The sequence below is a fragment of the Cherax quadricarinatus genome, unplaced genomic scaffold (genome assembly GCF_038502225.1).
Source record: "Cherax quadricarinatus isolate ZL_2023a unplaced genomic scaffold, ASM3850222v1 Contig499, whole genome shotgun sequence".
NCBI classification, from domain to species: domain Eukaryota; kingdom Metazoa; phylum Arthropoda; class Malacostraca; order Decapoda; family Parastacidae; genus Cherax; species Cherax quadricarinatus.
The window spans coordinates 54,491-79,226 of record NW_027195525.1 but is presented as its reverse complement, the minus strand read 5'-3'; the positions used below and the strand labels follow the sequence as shown (position 1 = coordinate 79,226).

General features: G+C 39.2%; 1 non-coding gene across 2 annotated transcripts in view; it reads left to right on the top strand.

The window, feature by feature from the left end:
• The window catches only part of LOC128700926 (uncharacterized), a 32,165-nt gene extending 8,469 nt beyond the window's left edge, over window positions 1-23,696 (top strand). Inside the window, exons 2-3 of one of the 2 annotated variants that reach the window (XR_011391195.1) lie at window positions 3,875-3,941; window positions 21,950-23,696. This is a non-coding gene — a transcript (uncharacterized protein). Of the gene's footprint in view, window positions 1-3,874; window positions 3,942-8,601; window positions 8,887-21,949 lie in introns of those variants that run through there. The other variant, XR_011391196.1, reaches the window with a different exon arrangement.
• The last annotated feature ends 1,040 nt before the right edge of the window (window positions 23,697-24,736 follow it).

Below are 24,736 nucleotides of genomic sequence, written 5' to 3'. Positions count from 1 at the left end.
AATTTAGCCAATTTCACACAAATTTCAAAAGATGCCAATTTCTGAATAAGGTCCAGAATAAACAAGAAAGACATTCCTGGCACTAAAATAATATTTCCTCTGTTCATTAGACACATCCCCACACCCCTCTTACATTCTTTTGCTTTCCACTTTGAATTTTTATTCTCACAAAAAAATAGAAGATTTACTGTTATACAGACTACCGCATTAGTGTAGAAATGGTATAAATAATATCAGCGCACTTGTGAAAGAATATTAGACTCACCAGTTGACGTGTATTGGACACATAGTATGATTTGTTTGCTTTTGAACTTTGGTAAAAATCGAACATTTCTGCTAATTTGAACTCAATTTCAAGGTACTTTTCTTTGTAAAATCAGTCAAAATCATCTCAATTTCTGTAATATGTCTTCCATTCTATAAAATGAGACTAGGAAAACTAGAATACAACAACAAATACCTTACAATAATATAGTGCAAAGTCACTGTTTTAATCCAAAAACATTGTCAAAGTTTTTGTTTCTCATTACGCACTGTGTGCTGCAGGATTTCTTTTATACTGGCACACTGACCACATAGACAAATTCTTTCATATGTAGGCCTACCAGCTTTCTTTCACTAACTTTGAGGACGCTAGAATTTAGGCGTACTAGTTCGTCAAAAACCCAAGTGCGTAAGCCGTACTAGTATGGCCGAAACCCTGAAAGGGTTAATACCACAGTGGAGGTTAAACAAGAAAGTTAGTCAAAGAATGCCAGTATCTGACTGGAGTGACACTGGCCCATAGTTGCTTATTACTGCTCTGATCATCTTTTTGTCAACAAAGACTACATTTGCCTCTTTCCTCAGGCAAGATCATTTACACTGCAGCAGGCAGTGCTGATAGGTTTGAGGTAAAAGCAATGCCAGCTGGTCTGCACATCTGCTCTGCAATCTTGGACTCATATGGGTCCACAGTCTTTTCTTGGTCCTACTGGCAACTTTGCCATGAACTGATTACAGTGGACCCTCGGCCAGCAAAGGCATCATTTAACAATAATTTCATCCAACGAAGCATTTGAGCATAAAAACTCGACCAACATGATTCGTCCCGAACCTGTCCGTCCAGCCTGAGCGCCTCAGCTGCCCTGCTGTCATTGTTTACAAGCCAGGGTGGACGGTTCCATGCATATATTCGATAAATTTTGTATTATTCCATTGTTTTTAGTGCTTGTAACTGCTAAATAAGCCACCATGGGCCCAAAGAGAGCTTCTAGTGCCAACCCTGTGGTAAAAAGGGTGAGAAATACTATCAGTCAGGTGCTGCTGCACCACAGTCAGCTGTTGCTGCTGCTGCACCATCAGCTGTTGCTCCACCACCATCAGCTGTACTACTCGAAGATGTGGAGAGAGTGTTTTTGGTGTGGCTTAACGAGAAACAATTAACCTCAGAGGGTTAGCCACCCAGGATAACCCAGGAAAGTCAGTGCATCATCGAGGACTGTCTAACTTATTTCCATTGGGGTCCTTAATCTTGTCCCCCCAGGATGCGACCCACGCCAGTCAACTAACACCCAGTCGAACAGGAAAAAATGCCTGGAACTAGTGCTCATATTGGTGACTTTAAGGCCAGCAAAGGTTGGTTTGAGAGATTTAAGAATCGTAGTGGCATACACAGTGTGATAAGGCATGGTGAAGCTGAAAAATTCCAACCTCAGTAAATGTTCAGTTGTGACGAAACAGGCCTGTTCTGGAAGAATATGCCAAACAGACCTACATTAATCAGGAGGAAAAGGCACTCCCAGGACACAAGCCTATGAAAGACAGGCTAACTCTCATGTTTTGTTGAAATGTTAGTGGGGATTGCAAAGTGAAGCTTTTACTCATGTATCACTCTGAAAATCCCAGAGTGTTCAAGAAAACAGTGTGTCATCACTCATCAGTGCTCCTCAATAAAGGTAAGTGTCATTTTAACATTCATTTATGTAGTTATTGTGTATGTCTCATTGTTTTCTTTGTAGGGAAATGTACATATGAAAAAAAAATTTTTAATACTTTTGGTTGTCTGGAACGGATTACAGTAATTGGATTTCCATTATTTCGTATGGGGAAAATTAATTTGACTAACAATAAATTTGCCTAAAGATAAGCTCTCTGGAATGGATTAATATCGTTGGTCGAGGGTCCACTGTATATTGCTTTTATTCAGTGTGCATCACACAGCATTCTCTTCATAGTCATAGTTATTGCTGTTATAGATGTTGGGGTCCCACATCTATACCAAGAATAAACTACCAGTTATAAATATCAACTAATCAGGGGTGAAGAGTTGAACTCCATACTAGATGACTATACCTATGCTCACTTCTTCACATGGACGACATCATAGATTTCTTTAGAGATATATCTGCAAGCTACAACTTCTTAATGGTACTCTTAAGTGATAGGGCCAAAGAAATTTCAGCATTCGTAGTCTCAGGAGGCATGTGCAATATGTCTGCCACTTTTCAAAAATTAACTCATTTTGCCATAAAAGCCTTGGTAGGCACCTAGGTTTTTTTAGATAAATTAGTAAATGTTTCTGACACCTTTAGTCACTTTTTGTTGAGTCATGTAGTAGGACAAGGCAAAGTAGCATTTACAACAGCTAACATTATAGCCATACAAATTAAGAGTTTACCATGATGAAGAGGCGTTCCAATGATTTCTTGGAATGTTAAATTTCTATAGGAGGTTTTGTCATTTCTCTGATATTTTGGCCTATTTAACTGCACTTAACCCTTTCAGTGTCGACAGGCCCTCTCAGAGACTTGTTCTCAGGGTCGGCCATAAAAAAAAAAAATTATTTTTTCCTTTGAAAAGATACAGAATCTTTTCCCGATCATAATGACACCAAAAGTATGAAATTTGATGGAAAACTTACGGAATAATGCTCTCGCAAATTTAGCGGTCTCAATGATGTTTATGCATCGGTGATTTTGCCCACTATGAGCCCTATTTTCGGCCAATTCCAGTGTACTTGTTGACAAAAATCATAACTATTTTGCTAGAACTCCATTTTTTCTATCGAATGAGTACAAGAAACCACCCTTTTACCGATTTAAACTATCCAATGCAGTGGTCAGAATTTAACAATTTTGCCAATATCACACAAATTTCAAAAGATGCCAATTTCTGAATAAGGTCCAGAATAAACAAGAAAGACATTCCTGGCACTAAAATAACATTTCCTCTGTTCATTAATCATGTCCCCAGGCCCCTCTTACATTCTTTTGCTTTCCACTTTGAATTTTTATTCTCACAAAAAAATAGAAAATTTACTGTTATGCAGACTACTGCATTGGTGTAGAAATGGTATAAATAATATCAGCGCACTTGTGAAAGAATATTAGTCTCACCAGTTGACGTGTATTGGACGCATAGCATGATTTGTTTACTTTTGAACTTTGTTAGAAGTCGACATTTCTGCTAATTTGAGCTCAATTTTAAGGTACTTTTCTTTGTAAAACCAGTCAAAATCATCTCAATTTCTGTAATATGTCTTCCATTCTATAAAATGAGACCAGGAAAACTAGAATACAACAATAAATACCATGAGAAAACACAGTGCAAAGTCACTGTTTTAATCCAAAAACACAGTCAAAGTTTTTTTTTCTCATTACACCTACCAGCTTTCTCTCACTAGATTTGAGGACGCTAGAATTTAGGCGTACTAGTACGTCAGAAACCCTGGCACGTAAGCCGTACTAGTACGGCCAAAACCCTGAAAGGGTTAATAGTCAGAAAGCACCATTTCGTTGGCCAACATGTTGTGAGAGGGCCTTTCAGAAAAAAAATGCTATGTGCAGCTCGCATGCTTTTATCACCAGCTTTTTCAAGTCCTTTTATTTTACAGGTGGTGTCTGTGATTTGGGAGTCAATGTGGCTCTTCAGTCATCTGTCATTCATTGAAAAAATATTAAGTAAGTTTATTCAGGTATACACAAATTCAGTTACAATGATTATCATACATAGCAGCATATGTGTAGAGAACCTATACTATAACAGAGATAATCTCTTATTATTATGCTATAAAGGAGATATACTAGGAATAAGGTAAAAGGAGTTATTTATATTTACATGTGTTTTAGCTAATAAAATTAAAAATTGTTCTCCTCCCTTTCTGTCAACACATTCATTAGGCAACTTTTGGCTGTCTTCTTGAGCTGGTTCATTCTGTGACTGGCTTTGACATGTGCAGGCAGCCTGTTCCATTTCTTTTTTGCTGTACAATGAAAGGTGTTTGAAGCTTGGCCACTGACTGTGGGTACTACAAAGTTGTCCTCTCTTCCCCTAGTACTGTAAATGCTTTGGTTCCCAACCTTGACAAAATTGGCAACAAGATATTCTGGACACTGTGAGCAATTTTATAAACTTGATTTAACTTCAGTTGTTTTACTGTGTTCAACATTCAGCATATCCAATTGTAATTCATCCTGGCGTCTACATGCTCTCTTGGACCCAGGTCCAGGATGAATCTTACCATTTTGTTCTGGGTGATATGCAGTCTTTCAGTTTTTTTGTCAAGGCAGAGTACCACAAAGAGCAAGCATAGTCCATATGATATTGTATTAGGGCTAGACACAGGGTCCTGTGAGCCTCAGTAGGTAGACACTGTGCTTGTCTGTACAGGAACTTAAGCCTGGCATTCACTTTCTTTACTACACTGTTCCCTATCAATTCTCCTTACATTCATGGGTCATAGGGGTTCCCAGTTATTTTACTCAGGAAACTGAAGTGATGGGTCCCCCATTACACTGGACATTAAAATTATTTACCCTTCTCAGTTTATATTTTGTGATAAAGAGTTTGGCTTCCGTTTTCCCGAGGTGTAATTATAGTTTGTCTACTATCCATTTGCTGCAGGACTCCAGTTCCAGTATTATTACATTAGCTATATCTTTGGGTCTTTATCTACACTAACAGAGCACTGTCATCTGCATACAGTAGGAGTTTAAACTTGACACTGATGGGTATGTTGTTTACATAGTAATAATAAGGGATCCAGAATACTACCTTGGTGAACTTCACATGCTATCGGCAGGAGTTCTGATTCTGTATTGTTGATTTTGACAATTTGTTTCTTGTTAAGATAGGACTTAAACCAGAATGTGGAACCTATGCCCATAGCTTGAAGTTTCCTACATAATATATTGTGGTTGACAGTATCGAAGGCCTTTTGCAAGTCTTGGGTTACTATTCCTTTGAGGTTCCCTATTGACATTTCAGTTCTCAGGTAATCCATCAGATTAATTAGGAAGGTGTTGGTTAAGATCTCCTAAAGCCTGAGTGGTAACTATGAAGAATGTCGTCATTAAGATATTTACTTGACAGTACACCGCTCTCTCTAGAATTTTGGATATTACACTGAGTATGCTAATAAACCTATAGTTGCTGACATCAGACCTACTGTTTTTCTTGAAAATAGGAGTAACTCTGGCCTCCTTGAACCCCTTCAGTACAGTATTAGTGGTGATGGACAAATTTATTATGTGAGCAATGGGGACTGGCAATTCAGAGGCACCATCTTTTAGGAACTTAGATGGGATGTTATCTGGACCAGTGTTCTTAGTTGGGTTTAACCTGCTTAGTTCTTTTTGCATGAAGTCATGAGATACACTTACTAGTTGACAACTGTTTGGGGTTACCCCCTTATTGGTTTAATATGTTTCAAACTTATCAGAGTCTGTGTTAAAGGTATTTGATGCAGCCGGCAGTATACTTACTATTGTTGATGCAACAGATGTGTAGTAGGAATTAAAACAATTTGCACTTGAGTTGTTTAGTGGCTTACCTCGTTATCGATATTTAGTACTATGTTTGATCTATCTACGGGTTTATGGTTATACCCCAACTGTTTCAGTTGTTGCCAGAGCTTTATAGGGTTATTCTCGTACTCTTTGATTTTTGAGCAATAGTACCTTGCTTTTGCTCCTTTCATAAGCCTCTGTACTCTGTTCCTCACCCTTAACCCTCTCAGGGTCCGTGCCGTAGATCTACGGCTTTTATTTATTTATTTATTTATTTATTTATTTATTTATTTATTTATTTATTTATTTATTTGAACATGATACAGTGAAGTACAAAGGAATACAGTTATTACAGTGCAACATGCCAAAGCCCCTTGTATGCAGAGCATTATGGGCAGGCTTAAAATTAACTTAAGATTAACTAAGCAATGACATATTCAGTGGTAAAAACATTATTGTAAACAGATAACAATTTAGTACAAATGAGTATTACAAAGACAGGTCATATGGTCATTTACTGTGTTGCTGTGCATTCAGTAGAATGAAGTATTCTGTTAGGTAATGTAATTAAAAAATAAAGTTTGATTGGGTCACAGGTTAGACATTTATGAGATACAATAATGAGAAACATTTATGAGATACAATTTATGAGATACAATTATTCAGTATTTATTTACAGGTGGGTGAGTAATTGATTTTTGAGAAGAAGTTTGAATTTATAAACAGACAGTGTTTCTTTTATATTCACAGGTAATGAATTCCAGATTTTAGGGCCTTTTATGTGCATTGAGTTTTTGCATAGCGTGAGATGGACACGAGGAACATCAAAGAATGATCTGTGCCTTGTGTTATGGTCATGTGTTCTCTTGAGGTTGGTAAGGAGACATTTGAGGGGAGGGTTTATATCAGAGTTAAGTGTTCTGTGAATGTAGTAGGTGCAGTAATAAGTATGGATGTTTTGTATGGTGAGTAGGTTTAGAGTTTTGAATATTGGTGGAGTGTGCTGTCTGTAGTGGGAATTTGTTATCATTCTGACTGCAGCCTTTTGTTGGGTAATTAATGGTCTGAGATGGTTTATTGTTGTTGAGCCCCATGCACAAATTCCATAGGTGAGATAGGGGTAAATATAGGGTATAAACCGTAGATCTACGCCATGAGTTCAGCTTGCTCTGATAAGCTGTGAGTGGTAAATTTGGGCCTATATATGAGAGAATACATCTATGTGGTATGTGTGCACCACATAAAACAAATCCTGCAGCACACAGTGTATAATGAGAGAAAAAACTGAGACAGTGATTTTTTATTAAAACAGTGACTTTGCAGTGTTTTTTCGTATGTTTTTTATAGTTGTATTTGCGATTTCTTGGTCTCATTTGATAGAATGGATGACTTATTACAGAAATAGAGATGATTTTGATTGGTTTTAGCACTGAAAATGGCTTGAAACTGAGCTCAAAGTAGCGGAAATGTTCAAGAGTAAACAAATGACTTCACATGTTTAATACACACCAGCTGGTGGGTCTGATATACATTCACAAATGTGGTGATGATATTTATACAATTATTACAATATTGCATAACAGTAAATCTTCTATTTTTTGGTTTGAATAAAAATTCATTATGTGAATAAAAAATCAAAATGGAATTCATTTATAAAGCCTCAAAACATAACTAATGAACAGAGGAAATGTTAGTTTAGTGCCAGTAATACCTACATTGTTTATTCTGGACCCTATTTTGAAATTGAAATATTTTGAACTTTGTGTTAAATTGGCCAAATTACCAATTTCCGATCACTTTATTTTGTAGTTGAAACAGTTGACTTGGCAATTTCTTGTGCTCAATCGATAGAATAGAAGTAATACTAGTGAAATAGCTAAGAATTTGGTCGACTGGCATAATGTAATTGGCCTAAAATGGGAGTCAAAGTCGGCAAAATCGCCGATTCATAAATATCGCTGACACATCAGAATTTGGAGCATAATTTCATCAGTTTTCCATCCAATTTTGTACTTTTTGTTTTATTACCTTCAGAAAAAGATTCTCGACCATTTCATAAGAAAAAATAACAAAATTTTTTGAAAATTCTTGGACCCTGGTGTGCAATTTGAAATTTGGCCTATGGACCCTGAAAGGGTTAAATCTTTTTAGCATCTGGTCTCTGAATTTCGATTATCTAATATCTTGGTAGTCATCCAGGGTTTGGTTCTCTGTTTAATCCTAACCTCTTTAACTGGTGCAATATTATCAAGGATGGTAGTGAACATTGTTTTGAATTTTTCCCAGGCATCATTTACGTCCGTGCTACTTGTTATCACTGTCTAGTCACAATTGTGTAGCCTATTTACCAGTGTTTCTTTACTGTAGTTTCTAGTTGACCTCATTTTTATTGTCCTTTGTAGGCCTATCCATTCCCTAGTGATTTTCCTGGTGTAGTAAATGATGAAATGATCATTAAGGCCTGTGGTAATTATGGTTACAAAGTATGTGGTAAATTAGGATGGCTTAGAACTGTGTGATCCGGGTTGGTGTATTAATTAGTTGAATCTAACTATTTAAACCTAGAATTTGCTTATACCTTTTACATATCCCTTTATTTTGCTGTAGAAAACAGATATTGAAGTCTCCCAGTCTCCAGAGTGCTTAGTTATTCATATAATAAAGTAATTAAGAAACTGTGCATTTTTTCGAGTAAGACACTTGTGAAGAACCAATGAGATGATGCTTTAAGCTGTAATTAGGTTAAAATTCCAAAAGCTTTAAATAATTACTAGCTCAGTCATGATTTTAACCCTATATAATCTCATATTACAATGTTTTTATTTTTTTACAGTATTATAAACTGGGAAAGAGGAACATGGACCCAAAATCAGTGAGCAGCCAGTCTGAATTGCATCTAAGAACAAAATATTAGTGCTAAATGAAAATATTTACTCTCATATTCTGGGTCGATATCTTTGTGAAATGCTTAATTCTTGTTTCATCTTTGTTTTTAGCAGTTGTCATTCAATTAGAATTTTCCTTATTTTTTAATATGTAATTGTATTATAATACATTAATTGCCATGTGTTTATAATCAATACTTTACTAAAAAATAAGTTGCACACCTAACATTTAATTCGGACTTTTTTTTCAGTAGAGTTTTCTACATTTTAATATATCCTAAGCTTACTACCATAGAACAATGCCAGAAAATGATTCGATAAGGAGAGAAATTATAAAATAGTGACACAATGGAAAGAGAAAAATTCAGTGTAATAAGGTTCTTTATTGACAACATTTTGCCTGTGCACATTTCAAAGCAGTATGGGTGAAAATAATATAGATGAGAAAATTTTTTAAATTCTGCATAATATCATTTTTTCTCCATGGGGAAGCAGAACAGAATTCTTCCTCCGTAAGCCATGCGTGTCATAGGAGGCGACTAAAATGCCGGGAGCAAGGGCTAGTAACCCCTTCTCCTGTATATATTACTAAATGCAAAAGGAGAAACTTGTTTCTCCTTTTGGGCCACCCTGCCTCAGTGGGATAAGGCTGGTGTGTTGAAAGAAGAAAGAATATCATTTTTGTTTCTCAACACATTTTCTCCTTTCTAATTTTGAACAGTGACTCCAAATCTGTTTACAGTTTTCCCCCAGCATATCTATTTATCAAAATATAACAAGTATTGTTTACATCTTTAGGTAAAAACTAGTAATTACATTATAATCAAATATAGCACTGAACCAACAAGGGTCATGCAGCACTGCAGGGCAGAAATTAGTGTCAGGGCTATAAACAGCTAGGTGCAGATGGGATCAGAGGTGAGGAGAGAAAAAGGCTGGATGGGCTTTAGGGGCTATGTGTCAAAGTTCATATAGTAAAGAAGTTGCTGACAAAAAAGTAAAAAAAGTGGACCTACGTCAAAGGCAGGGCCATCTGCAAGAAAGGAAGATAAGGTAAGAGTGGTAGGGCATCAGCATTGATGGAGGTAAATCCTGCAAGCTTGCTGGTAAACCGAACAATCCACAAGAAAGTGAAGAACCAAAATAGGGACCCGACATACCTCACAGAGTGGGATAGGGTGTCGTTCCATGAGATATCCCTAAGTAAAGCAAGTATGGCTGATGCGGAGATGGGAGAGCGCAGTCTCCTGAGTATGGCAATGTAGTAAGAAGATGGCCACAAACCCAAAACTGGTTAATAGAGTGCAGTTTGTTATAGTGCATGCCCGACCACCGTTGTTGCCTATGGCCGCGAAGACAGGTAGAGATGATGGTAAAAATAATCCATGAATGGAATACAGTGGTCCCTCGTTTATCATTGTTAATCCATTCCTGGAAGTGCAACAGTTATCGAAATAGACGATTTTTGAATCAATTTTCCCCATAAGAAATAATGTAAATACAATTAATTCGTTCCTGACACCCAGAAGTATTAAAACAAAAATTTTTTTTACATGAAATATAGATGTAGTACATAAACAATACAATGGGACATGATGAATGAAACATTAACAGCATAACACTTACCTTTATTAGCGATTCTTCTTAGTACAGTGGTCCCTCAATAATCGTCCGGCCTGAAAGTCGTCCATTTCGGAAATAGTCCTGTTTTTTCGTCAAAATATTGGCTTGCAAATAGTCCGTTAACTCGCTAATAGTCCTTTGTCCCGGATGCATACTCACGCTCTGAGCCGCCTCAGCCTTTCCTTCCCAACCAGTGTGCCATTGTTTACCAGTGAGTGACGGTCCCCTCACATGCTCCTACGAAATATTTCATAATATTCCATTGATTTTAGTGCTTGCAAGTGCTAAATAAGCTACCATGACTTCAAATGAAGCTTCTAGTGCCAGCCCTTTGGTAAAGAATGTGAGAAACACATAATTTATGAAAAAGTTTGTAGAAAAATACAAAGATGGTGGTGGTAGAGTGGAAGCAGTTGTGATAGTGGTTGATGAGTATAAGAAAGGAGGATCACTGCAGCAGGCCTGTTGGCCCATGCTTGGCAGGTCCTTTACAATTCATCCCACTAACTAAACATTTTCCCAACCGAGTCCTCAATGCTACCCAAGAAATAAGCTCTGATAACTCTATACAGTGCCTGCACTCTGAAGGAGGGGTGTTAATGTTGCAGTTTAAAAACTGTAGTGTAAAGCACCCTTCTGGCAAGACAGTGATGGAGTGAATGATGGTGAAAGTTTTTCTTTTTTGGGCCACCCTGCCTTGGTGGGAATCGGCCAGTGTGATAATAAAAATAATAACTCTATCCACTCATTTGCAAGTCCCAAATGAGTGGATAGAGTTATCAGAGCTTATTTCTTGGGTAGCATTAAGGACTGGGTTGGGAAAATGTTTCATTAGTGGGATGAATTGTAAAGGACCTGCCGAGCATGGGCCAACAGGCCTGCTGCAGTGATCCTCCTTTCTTATGCTCATCAACCACTATCACAACTGCTTCCACTCTACCACCACCATCTTTGTATTTTTCTACAAACTTTTTCATAAATTACGTGTTTCTCACATTCTTTACCAAAGGGCTGGCACTAGAAGCTTTCTTTGGTGGTAGTGATGGTGGTAGAAGGTAGTAGTGATGGTGGTAGAGGGTTCCTTCTTTAGTGATTCAGTGATTCTACCAACTCCTCCAATGTTGCTGGAGTTATATAGGGCTTCAAAAACCACCGCCGCCTCACCACCATTATGGACGGCTTACACTCAGTGGCCCTTATATACCCAACAACAACACAACACAACACCTCTCGTGACATACGTAATGACTTATTTTATTCATTCTAGAGTATATTCCATGTTTCTATGTTATTAATATTGTTTATTATGTCATATTAGTTGAATTGTGATAGATAAATAAGCCATAGAGTTGATATTAGTGTCATATTCTCCAACAATAAACTTGCCATCCCTCCCTCACACAAAAATAGCCAATAAGAACATAACAATGGAAGAACACTGCAGGTCTACTGGCCCATACAAGGCAGGTCCTTATCAAAATGACCTCCACCCAAAGCTACCCAAGAATTTACTCCCGTACCCAATGACACAAATCAAACTCAGCTCCTCCAACTCGTATATTTGTCCAATCTCTTCTTAAAGCTACCCAAAGTCCTAGCCTTGATCACCTACTGGTAAGTGTTATGTTAAATAAGAACTTAAGAAAGTAGGAACACTGGAACAGGCCTGCTGGCCCATACTAGGCTGGTCCTTCACAAATCCAACCCACTAACAGAACAAATGCTACCCAAGCAATAAGCTCAGGTGCAAGTCCAACTCAAATCCAACCCCTCTCACTCGTGTATTTATCCAACCTAAATTTGAAACTACCCAATGTTTTAGCTTCGATCACCCTACTAGGCAGACCGTTCCACTCATCAACTACCCCTATTACCATAAGAACATAAGAAATGAGGAACACTGCAACAGGCCTGCTGGCCCTTACTAGGCAGGTCCTTTACAATTCATCCCACTAACATAACATTTGCCCAACCCAATTTTCAATGCTACCCAAGAAATAAGCTCTGATGTGCAAGTCCCACTCAAATCCAACCCCTCTCACTCATAAGAAAGGAGGATCACTGCAGCAGGCCTGTTGGCCCATACTAGGCAGGTATGTTCATTTTTTTTTTTTTTTTTTTTTTCAATAAGTCGGCCGTCTCCCACCGAGGCAGGGTGACCCAAAAAAGAAAGAAAATCCCCAAAAAGAAAATACTTTCATCATCATTCAACACTTTCACCACACTCGCACATTATCACTGTTTTTGCAGAGGTGCTCAGAATACAACAGTCTAGAAGCATACACATATAAAGATACACAACATATCCCTCCAAACTGCCAATATCCCAAACCCCTCCTTTAAAGTGCAGGCATTGTATGTTCATTTATACATTTTATTAGTGCCCTAGAGTCCTTATGGAGGGGGATTCCCCTTCCAAATAACCTCTCTTCCCTCTCTCCTCCTCCCTGTCTTCCATTCATCAACAACAGCCTTCAATAAAGGTAACTGTCATGTTGAATGTTCATTCTTTTGTGCATGTAAATCTATCTTTTAGGAAAAAAAAAAAAATTGTTGTTGATACTTCTGGGTGTCTGGAACGAATTAATTGGATTTACATTATTTCTTATGGGAAAAATTGATTCGAAAATCGTCCATTTCGATAATAGTCCCACTTCCAGGAACGGATTATGGACGATTATTGAGGGACCACTGTATATGGAAGACTGGAGGAGGAGAGAGATTGGATTAGTTACTGTTTGGAAGGGGAATCCCCTTCCATCAACACCTCAGGTACCAAGTCCTTTTCTGGGGTTACTATTCTTCTCTGTTTCTTAATGCCACTAGGACCAGCTTGAGAGTCACTGGAGTCCTGTCTCGCAAAAAAAAGTGTCCAGAGAGCTCTGTTTCTGGCGTCTCTTTAAAACTTCCCTAAAATGGTCCAAGACTCTGTCACTGTACAAGTTGCCGATGTGGCTTGCAACATCTTTCTCAGGGTGATGTTCTCCATAAATCTTTCCATCCTACCCCACATTTCAAAAATCTCCTTAATTTCTGAAGAAGGCACCTTCTTCCATCTCTCTTCCTCCTCCTCTGCAGCAAGATTTTGAGCTGCAATCTGTTGCTGTTCCTGCTGAAGCTCTTGCAGCTCCTCAGTGGTTAGCTCTTCGTTGTGGTCCTCCACCAACTCTTCCACATCCTCCAAACTCACATCCAACCCCATGGAACTCCCCAGTGCCACAATAGAGTTCACAACTGACATAGGCTCATCTGGGTCAGCCACAAACCCTTCAAAATCCCTCTTGTGGACACAATCTGGCTACAATTTTCTCCAAGCAGAATTCAAAGTCCTGGTAGTCACTCCTTCCCAAGCCTTACCTATAAGGCTTATGCAATGGAGGATACTGAAGTGTTCTTTCCAAAAATCTCTTATGGCCAAGTGAGTGTCTGAGGTCACATTAAAGCACCTTTGAAACATTGCTTTGGTGTAGAGTTTTTTTAAAGTTTGAAATGACCTGCAGGTCCATGGGCTGGAGGAGAGGAGTGGTATTCGGAGGCAAGAACTTTACTGTGATGAACTTAAACTCCCGGAGAATTAGGTCATCCAAGTTTGGAGGATGAGCAGGTGCATTGTCCATTATTGGAGGCACTTGAGATCCAGTATCTTTTCCAGGAGGTAATTCTTTACACTAGGGCCAAACACTTCGTTGAACCACTCGACGAAAATTTCCCTTGTGACCCAGGCCTTATTATTAGATCCCCAGAACACACAATTTACTCTTCATAACATTGTTTTTCCTGAACACTCTGGGATTTTCAAAATGGTACACTAGTAACGGCTTCACTTTGAAATCCCCACTAGCATTAGCACAGAACATGAGCGTCAGCCTGTCTTTCATAGGCTTGTGTCCTGGCAGTCCCTTTTCCTCCCGAGTAATGTAGGTCCTCTTTGGCATTTTCTTCCAAAAGAGGCCTGTTTCATCACAATTGAACACTTGTTCAGGTTTCAGTCCTTCAGCCTCTATGTACTCCCTGAATTCACTTACGAATTTTGTAGCTGCAATTTTGTCCGAACTGGCAGCCTCACCATGCCTTATCACACTGTGTATGCCTCTACGGTTCTTAAATCTCTCAAACCAACCTTTGCTGGCCTTAAATTCACAAATATCAGTACTCGTTGCAGGCAGTTTCTTTACCAGATTGTCATGCAGCTGCCTTGCCTTTTCACAAATAATCGACGTCATAAGACTATCTCCTGCTAATTGTTTCTCATTTATCCACACCAATAATAACTTCTCAACATCTTCGAGTACTGGTGATTTAATTTTTGTCAGCATATTTACCCCCTTACAACAACAGCTTCCTTGATTTCCTTTTTCTTGGCCACGATGGAAGATATGGTTGTACGGGATTTGTTATACATCCTGGCCAGTTCAGCCACACGTACGCCACTTTCATATTGTTCAATGATGTTTTTCTTAAATTCAGTCATATTTCTCACCTTCCTTACCAAAGGCTTGGCACTAGGGGCTTTCTTTGGAGCCATGGTAGCTTATTTAGCACTTGCAAGCACTAAAATGAATGGAATACATGTATTATGAAATATTTTGTATGAACAAGTGAGAGGACCATTGCTCACTGGTAAACAGTGACACACTGGTTGGGAAGGGAGGCCAAGGCGGCTTAGAGCTGTGAGTATGTGTCTAGGATGAACAACGATTAGCGAGTCAACTGACCATTTGCGAGCCAATGTTTGGATGAAAATAACGCGATGATTTCCGAAAAGGACAACTATCAAGCCCAACGATTATCGAGAGACCACTGTACCTCCGTAGGAAACCGGAAAATTATGCACTGCTGACTGCGTAGCAGCATCCACCTGTTCATTACCCCACACATCAATGTGTCCAGTGTGCTAGCTACACGGTGCACCCAAAGTTGAATACGAAGGACCAGTGGATGAGGTGAATCAAATTGTTTAATGGCCTGTAATGCACTCCGAATCCGAAATGATCACTGATACCGAAGGAGACATACATGTAATGCAGAGAAGTGCTATGAGGATGACATACAACTCGGCAATAAAAATATTAGCTGAGCCTAACAAATGACCCCAGACAACATTGTCAGGGAACACCACCGTGAACCCAACACTGTCAGAAAATTTAGAACCATCTGTGTAAATAGTGATAGCATGTGCATATAGCCGGAAGTGATCAAGAAAAAGAGTGAGAAGCAGCTATAGGTAGGAGAGCTTTGGTGCATGGCAGTAGGGGAGAACAGACACAGACCTTCAGAACCTCCCAGTGGGAAAGGGAAAAGGCAGATGCTACATGAACATACAAGGGAGGCAACTGGAGAGAAGACTGGAGTGAAGACGTATAGAGAAAGCAGACAGAGTAAGTAGAGGCGCAGATCAAATAACGGGCTTCTACTAACATTTGAGACCAACTTATATGTAGAAGGAACCCAAAGGTCATGAGAGTGGACAAAGTAACGAAGGCAATGAGCATCATTGGAACAGGAGAGGAAGGAGGCTGGACAAGGACTGGGGAAGAAGTCTGGGGGGGAAACAGAAAAGGGGACCACACCAAGGGGGGTGAACCTCCTTCTTTGTGTGAGAGTTAGAAAGGGGGTGAGAACTAGGCACCAAGCCCAAAAAGGAAAATTGTTGGGAAATTGTAAGCACTGGAGGAATGCGAAGAGACTTTGGCTTAGGAGACAGGTTTAATTTGGCAGGTGATAGGCGCGAAGAAGATGCAGGTGTGTGAGGACTTGCAGACTGAGAAACTAGTGGGTGAGAAGATGAAAAAGTAGAAGTAGGAAGTGGTAAGGAGGTGGGGGGTTTCAAAGGGTAAAACTGCAAAAAGAATTAGAGACGGGGGTGACCCTGGAAGAAATGGCACTGGAGGAACTTGTAGGTGGGGGAACACAGGGAAGATTTCCCTCAAGGTGGAGGCAAGAGACAGCCATAGCATAAGGCCTTCGCTATCCTTAAGACAATGGATTTCACATTCATTAAGATAGACCTGACATGGGTGGAAAAAAGAAGAGTGAGTTTTGTTGCAATTAAGACAAGAGGGGGGAAGACTGCAAGATGTATCAGCATGATCCGCAGCACCACAGACTGACCACTCTGCCACAGACCTGCAGTATTTAGCTGGATATCCGAAGCACCAACAATTTTGACACTGTTGGAGTGTAAGGACTACTTTATGAACCTCTAGGTGATGTCTGTGATGTAAATGGTGGATGGGAGTTCACGACAGTCATTGGCTAAGCGGGCAATGTTACTGGGAAAGCTCCTCCACTCGCGAGCAGGCAGGACATATGTATCCAGTTTGAGAATTGGAAGGTCCTGAAGGGCTAATTGCTCTAAAATATCATCACCGCAAGACAGAAAATCATACAAGACAGAAAATCATACTGTACAATCGTACATGGTAAGATCACCATACCACTGCAAGAACTGAGAGTAGTGTGCTTGTGAACTGTGATAGGAATGTTATCAATGGAAGTAAGATGGAAAAGATCACAAGCTTGCCCTGTGTTCTGAACAGTAATGATGTGTGCACTGCTCTGAAGAGCATGAAAGGATGTATTTTGGCCAGTGTGTCATAAAAAGAGCTTTTCCAATATTGTGGTCTGAAAGATAATCAGTTGCAAGGAAAAGAATTTTGTCCACTGCGTACTTGTAAACATGGTGTGTAAAGAAAGTGGATATTATGTAGGTCGTTTCTGGGTGGAATGAGCAAATTGAAAGATCGTTGTCAGCAAATGATCTGGAACATTTAGTCATAGGACACTGGGCAGCCTGACCTGAGGCAGTTGGGCGATCCAAAAACTGTCACACCATGTTTGGGGAAGCTGGATGCATAGTTAAAAGCATTCAAGGAGCAAAGGCACAAGAAGAAATGGGCAGAGCATCGGCGCTGGAGCAGGTGATGAAGTGTCACCAGCAGGAGGTACAGGGGTATGGTGAAAAATCTGGAGAATGGTCCAATAATGAAGCCGGGTCTGAACAGGGCATGGCTACTAAAAGGGGCCTGGGAGGAGGAGGGGGGTCATGAAATGAAAACTCCATGATGGTGGTACTTATTATTTTAAGGAAAAAAAAAGAAGGAAAGTAAAAAAAGGAAGAGGGACAGTTACTAAAAGGCATGAAAGGGCCGTAAGTTCCTCATCTCATCCAAGAAGATCTTGACACCGCCAGCAGTGCAGATACAGTGTGGAACCCATGCCATACCCTACCCTCACATCCACTGAGCCACCTAGGCAGACTAAAGAGAGGGTGGTTGGATACCCATCACAAAGCATACCTCCTTCGGCTGCCATCTCCCAGAACCAACAGGCAATCTCTGGAGATTCACCCATCTCCTGCAAGACACCCTGCCCCACCTCCTGGAAATCCGGGAAGGGAGTAGGGTGCCTCCAGATGATCCAGATTCCATGGCAAACTACACCACTCTCGAGGAATCCCATGGAGTGGGATGAACCCTGACACATTTCTCCCTATCAAGAAACCATAATGCCAGAGGGGAAGACCCCAGAGACTATAAATGGGATGGGGAAAAGGGAGGGTTGGGAGGGGGGGCAGTAAGGAAAAAGGGGGGATGGGATAGGGAAGGGGAAATTGGAAGGTAATTAGGTTCGGTCTGAGGAAGGAGACTAAGAGGTCTAATTCTTCAGATTAAGAGCCTCTTCACTGCACCAAGGAGCCCCCTTGAAGAGGAGTTAGTAATTACAAATTACACTAATTAGTGTCATCCAGTTTTTATACACACCATGCACTTGGATAAATTTGTATTGCACACAGCCATGAAGAAAATGTATAGTAACAACTTTGTCTTCATTGTTCCAGAACAACATTCAACAGTGACAGCTGCAGTAATAGAATTTCTATACTGTGGGGCTTAGATGTGGCTATCTGATTGAAAGGAAAGGGGTAGGGAACTAGGAAACTTGTTTTAAAGCAGTATCATTATTATTACTATTTTTAAACAAATAACCTGCTCATAGGAGATTCAAACTTACGACGACATTTCGGTTTGACTTGGACACAAAAGAACGAAGGAAAGGGAGGCAGTACAGAGGGAAGAGACTTCATTTTTGTGGGTGTTAGGATCCCAACCCTGATTATAAATGAAAAATTTTAAGTGTTTGCAGTGTCATTTATTAAGTGCTCAATACAGCTAGGCATAAAAAATGGTACAAAAGTAAAATAAATACACAGTACATACAATGCTTAATTAAAAATATGGCACTGGTTCCCCTTCCCTTGTGCAACTGTTAGGCAAAAATGGCAAAATCTGCAGAAAAATTGAAAAAGCACCGAATATAATGAGCAATTTCAGCTTAATTGAAAACAACCAAAATAGAGGGAGCCAAAAATGTGTGGCCCTCCTATCTATATATGAGAAGGAAGTGGGGTGGGCCAGGAAACAATAGGAGGTAGAAGCAGTGGTAGAGGTAGTGCTGGTAGTAATAATAGTAGTAGTGCCCTCTGCATTTGTGGCCCTCAGTTTCTTGGCTACCCTTCCAATTTCATAATCTCTTCCGTGTCACAAACTCTCCACTCCTGTGAAATCTCCTATTCTTTTCCCTCCCTATATTTCCAGTTTCTCAGCTCTTAACAACTCTCTTCGTTCCTTAGACATCAAACTTACTTTTTGACAAACTAACACCCTAGTTCATACCTTTTCTCCTGTTTACATAGTCTATTCCATTTCTTGTTCCCCTTGTCCTCTCCAGTACTTTGGAGAAACTAGCTGGTCTCTTTCTGACAGACTTAAAGAACACAAAAGTGTTAGACTTGCCAACACCAATAATGTTCTTTTCGGTCAGGTTAGAGATCATAATCATCCTATTAACTGGTTTTTCTGCCAAAATCTACCCTTCTTCTAGCCTTTACAAACACTCTTGTTTAAGCATCCCTTACACTCAACTTTTCTAATATGAATCTTAGTCCTGGCTTTGTCTCTGTAGATGCCTTTCTTTTTCATTACATTGTCAAATGCTCCATCTATCAGAACATTCGTGACTTGACCTGATCTTTATCTCCTCCTCTCCCTACCTCTTCTCACCTCTCCTCCTTTCCTATATATTTTTTGCCTTTACTTCTGCCTCTGCTCTGTCCTATGATTTTTTTTACTGTGTTTTTGGTCCTACCCTTGTGGGTTTCTTTTTCTTTTTATATTCTCCTGTCCCTGGACTACCTCTATTATTGCCTCCCTACACTCCACTTTCTGACTTGTGTCACTACCACTTCATATAAACTGCCATTGTTGCACCACCACCACGACGAATACCACAGCCACCATCACCACCACCGCCTCCCACCACCCCCACGACCACCACCATGACGAATACCACAGCCACCATCACCACCACCGCTGCCCACCATCCCCACAACCACCACCATGACCACTACTACTACCACCACCACCACAACCAACAACATCACCACGTCCACCACCACTGCAACCATCACCTCCACAACACCACCAAAGTTGCTAGTTTAAACAATACACACAGAGTCACAGTTTTGTTTTTCCCATCACACTGTATGGGGCAGATTTTTTTTTTTTTTTTTTTTTTTGTGGTGCACACTCACCACACAGATCCAATCTCTCATATCTAGTGCAAAATTTATTGCTATCAGCTTATCTGAATGAGCTGAGCTCATTACATATAACTACTTCAGGGACCCTGGCCTCAGTGACAAAGTTCTATGTAATGGACAACGAAAGGAGCCTGGTTGATCAGGCTCTGATCCACCAGGAGGCCTGGTCACAGACCGGGCCGCGGGGGCGTTGACCCCCGGAACTCTCTCCAGGTAAACTCCAGGTAAACGAGTAAACTGATAATGTTACTGATAATGACTCACTAGTACAATCTTAATTTTATCTGCTTGAGTTGTGAGGAGAAGTACTTTCTTTTCTCTGAGGGCCAGGTCTCTAATGAGGTCATTTAACTGATATTGGGTAATCAGCTCCTTTGGGTTTTCTTCTTCAAATTTGTAGTCAATATCAGTCAAATGTCTCCAAGTGCCACCAGTTGCACTGACATTGGAATTCATGTAGTCTTCTAAAGGAGGTACTAGAATTGGCAATGTGTCAGGTAAATGATTTTATGTTGGTCCTTCTTTGAGAATTTAGCTATGTTGTCATTACAAAAGTAACAAAATACTACAATGGCCTCTCAGCTCCCTCCATATCACTGGTATAGCAAAAGGTATGGATTCATGGCTCATGAAATTGTAATAACTTGATTACAAACAAATTACAGAATGTATGGAGCTCAAATCCATGGCAGGCAAGTCCTAAAACTTGCAGGCCATTGTGTTATTCAGTGGACCACATTTGCCTAATAAGGTTCGTCCAACTAGGTATATTGCTATACACTGAAGGGAGGTAAATATTGGACCCACTGTGACCACAAATGCTGGTTTCTGCAGATGAATACAAGACTATAGAATGGCTGTTGTGTGCTCTAGTTCATGCTGTGGTCACAGTGAGGCCCATGCTAACCTCCCAATGGTGTACAGTAATATATCTAGTTGGATGAATCTTATTAGTTCGGCATTGCCCAATGGATAACACACTGACCTGTGAGTTTTAGGACTCGCCACGAGGTCAAGTCCCACCCGGTCTGTGGTTTTAAATGCTTGGATGTTTTACTTTGGTTCAACATTATAAATTTGAACAAGCTGCACAGGTAACATGCAGTGCTCATATCTTGGTTGCCTAGTGGACACCTGAAGTATGAATGTAACTTGTTCAAAGATTCATTATGATTGTATGCCTCTGTGATTTAGCTATAAACGAACCCCTTCCATAACAGAATATGTTGAATCTTGACAATGAGAGAATTTGTATAAATCATCAATAATCACCTTAAAAAGATGTGAATGAAACTTATAATACTATATATATTTAACAAAATTTAAAAAATAAATACATATATTTAACAAAATTTAAAAATTAATTATGGAAATGTCTAATCAATGTACTATCAATTCATATTGCTTATTACTACTTATTTTTGGCCACATTGTAGGTGGGCTAGATAGTTCCAAGGAATGTTGCTTCCAGATTTGATTTTCTTCTCCAGCAGTGATAAGATTAACCAAATCTGAGTGGTTACTGCCTTAATTATTATTAACACAGTGTCTTCAAATTTAATAAATCTCATTAAGAAAATTAGACATACTATAAAAAATGAAAATCAAATTTGGAATCAGTTCCCCAAGAACTGCTTGTCAAACCTGTAATTATATCTGATGAAAATTACTTGTTAGCTAGTGTTATTTAGTAGTTTCTATATTTGAACATGTTAGCTTAAATAGATCATGCATTGCATAAGTTGTCAGAGAGTCCTGGAAATGGGAAGTTCAATGCCTGCACTTTAAAGGAGTGGTTTGGGATATTGGCAGTTTGGAGGGATATGCTGTGTATCTTTATACGTATATGCTTCTAAACTGTTGTATTCTGAGCACCTCTGCAAAAACAGTGATGTGTGAGTGTGGTGAAAGTGTTGAATGATGATGAAAGTATTTTCTTTTAGAGGATTTTCTTTCTTTTTTGGGTCACCCTGCCTCGGTGGGAGACGGCTGACTTGTTGAAAAAAAAAAAAAAATTTAGAAAGTACGTAATGTGAGTTTAAAACCTAATTATTCACCTTTTCTTTTTTCAGCTCATCATTGCATTGCAGTGAGTTCACTTGCAGTGTCAGTACCCAACATAATTTTAAGTTAAAGAATACTCTCAATATATATATATATTGTTAGTACTGTGTGCCGTAAAGACTCTTACCTGTGAGAACAGGAAACTTGCACTGCTTGGATTCTAATCCAGGAACATTTAGTTTGGAGTCATCTCTTCTGACCAGAGTAATCTAGATACAGAAGATAAATGTATGTTTATGTTTAAAGTTGTTTACATAGAAGATGTGAAAAATTTTTAAGCAAATAAAGAAACAAATGAATTTTGGAATACATTTGAACTTCACACATGGAAATTGTCATTTTTTTGCACAATGTCTTAATTTACAAATGATATGTCTAACAGGCAGTATGAGAAAATATTTATAAAAAAAAAGCTTATTAGAGTTCTCAGTGCTAGAAGAACTTGCTACAGTTCAGGAGAGAAACCAGATCAATACTGTGAGTGTTAACAAAAATATTTTTCACGCTCTACTCTACTAAAATATATGATGCGTCATTCAGGAGAGAAACCACATCAGTGTTCTGAGTGTCTGAAGATCTTTAAGCAAAAAATTAAATTAGTAGAACACATGAGGGGCCATTCAGGTGAGAGACCATTTCAATGTTCCGAGTGTCAGAAGAACTTTTCACGGCGATTTGCTTTAGTACAGCACATGAGGAGTCATTCAGGAGACAGACCACATCATTGTTCTGAGTGTCTAAAGAACTTTAAGCAAAAAAATGAATTAGCAATACACATGAGGAGCCATACTGGAAAGAAACCATATCAATGCTCTGAGTGTTTGAAGAAATTTGCACAGCAATGTAATTTAGTAACACACATGAGGGTCCATACAGGAGAGAAACCATATCAATGTTCTGAATGCCTAAAAAACTTTTCACAGCAATGTACTTTAGTAACACACATGAGGAGTCATACTGGAGAGAAACCATATCAGTGTTCTGAGTGTCCGAAGAGATTCTCACAGAAACGCCATTTAGTAACACACATGAGGGATCATACAGGAGAGAAACCATATAAATGTTCTGAGTGTCTAAAGGACTTTAAACAAAGATATAGCTTAGTACAACACATGAGGGTCCATACAGGAGAGAAACCATATCAATGTTCTGAATGTCTAAAGAACTTTTCACAGCAGTATAATTTAGTAAAACATATGAGGGTCCATACAGGGGAGAAACCGTATCAGTGTTCTGAGTGTCTAAAAAACTTTTCACAAAGATCTGGCTTAGTAGATCACATGAGGGTTCATTCAGGAGAGAAACCATATCAGTGTTCTGAATGTCTAAAGAATTTTTCACAAAGCTCCACTTTAGTAAGACACATGAAGGTCCATACTTGAAGGATGCTAAAAAATGTTTTGAATGTTAAATGAACGTAAAACATAAATCTAAATTAATATCTAGATATATTTCAGTCACTGAACGATCCAGAAAAGGAATCTCTATTTTGCATTACTCCAGGTCACTGTATGTCAAATGCACACTAAAAGTTTAATGCTGAGTGTGGCATAAGTTTCTAATGCAGTTAAGTATTTACATTGAAGATTTGAAGCAAATCAGATACGGTATTAACAGTTTATCACATGGACACTAATATCATAATTTTGTTGTTATTAAAAATGGCAAATTAAGAGATATTCTGTCCTAAACTAAATCAAATTTTCCACTAAAGTTCTCCAACTTTGTTAGGTAAATGGAAACTGATGCAACTAATGTAACATTTTATTGTGGCAACATTTTACAATTAAGTCAAACATTTGATTTATTTCTGATAAAAAGAGACATTTTCCAGTTATTTCACAGAAAGCAATTTGATTTATAAACTTGGCAAATTATAACTTATTCAACCTGAAAGGAAGACAAAGTTTCCACTGAGGGAAAGCATATCAACACTAATAGTTTAAAGTCAGCGTTAAGAGACATTCTCCATTTATTCCACAAAATCCATCATTAAACTAATGTGGAACATGGTGCATTCAGATTTAGTTCAAGCAAGGGGAGGTTGAATCTAAATCCTTGGATTAAGAGCCCTTTACCTGCATTAAAGCATATATAATGTAGTTTTGTAAAATGATTCCATACCATTTTGATGTAAAAAATGGCTTCTTCAAGAGGAGGGGGAGGGGGGGGAAGTTTCTTAAAGTCGTAAAGAGAAATAGGACCTTTCGGTCTTTCTCTGGCAGAACCTAACCGCCTCTAATCCTCTCATACACTCCCCCTCTCTCCTTTTCCTTCCCACCTATATTCCCTATCCCTCCTAGAGGTGTTCCATTCATGGATTATTTTGCTGTAATTGCTTCCCACCTTCGCACCCATTGGCAACAACGTTGGTCTGATCTGCCCTGTAACAAACCGAGTATAGGTTACTGGCCGTCTTCTTGTCATCAGTGTCCGGGTTGGGAGACTACTCTCTCTCGTCTTCGCATCAGCCACACTCGTCTTACTCATGGAGAGGCGCCCTGTTCCTCTCTGAGAATTGCCAGGTTCCAGTATCAGTTAGCCACATTCTGTTGGACTGCCCACTCTATCAACAAGCATGCCGAATTTACCTCCAACGTCATCTCCGCTCTGCTGCTCTTCCTTTACCTTCCCTTCTTGCTAATGAACCTTCCTTTAATCTGGACTCTCTCATTGACTTTTTGACAACAACTGATTTACTCCACAAATTCTGATGATGATACCTTTAGCACTCCCCTCAGCCCTTCCTTCCTTAATCTCTTGCTACCCTCTACCCCTGCACTATCCACTGCCCC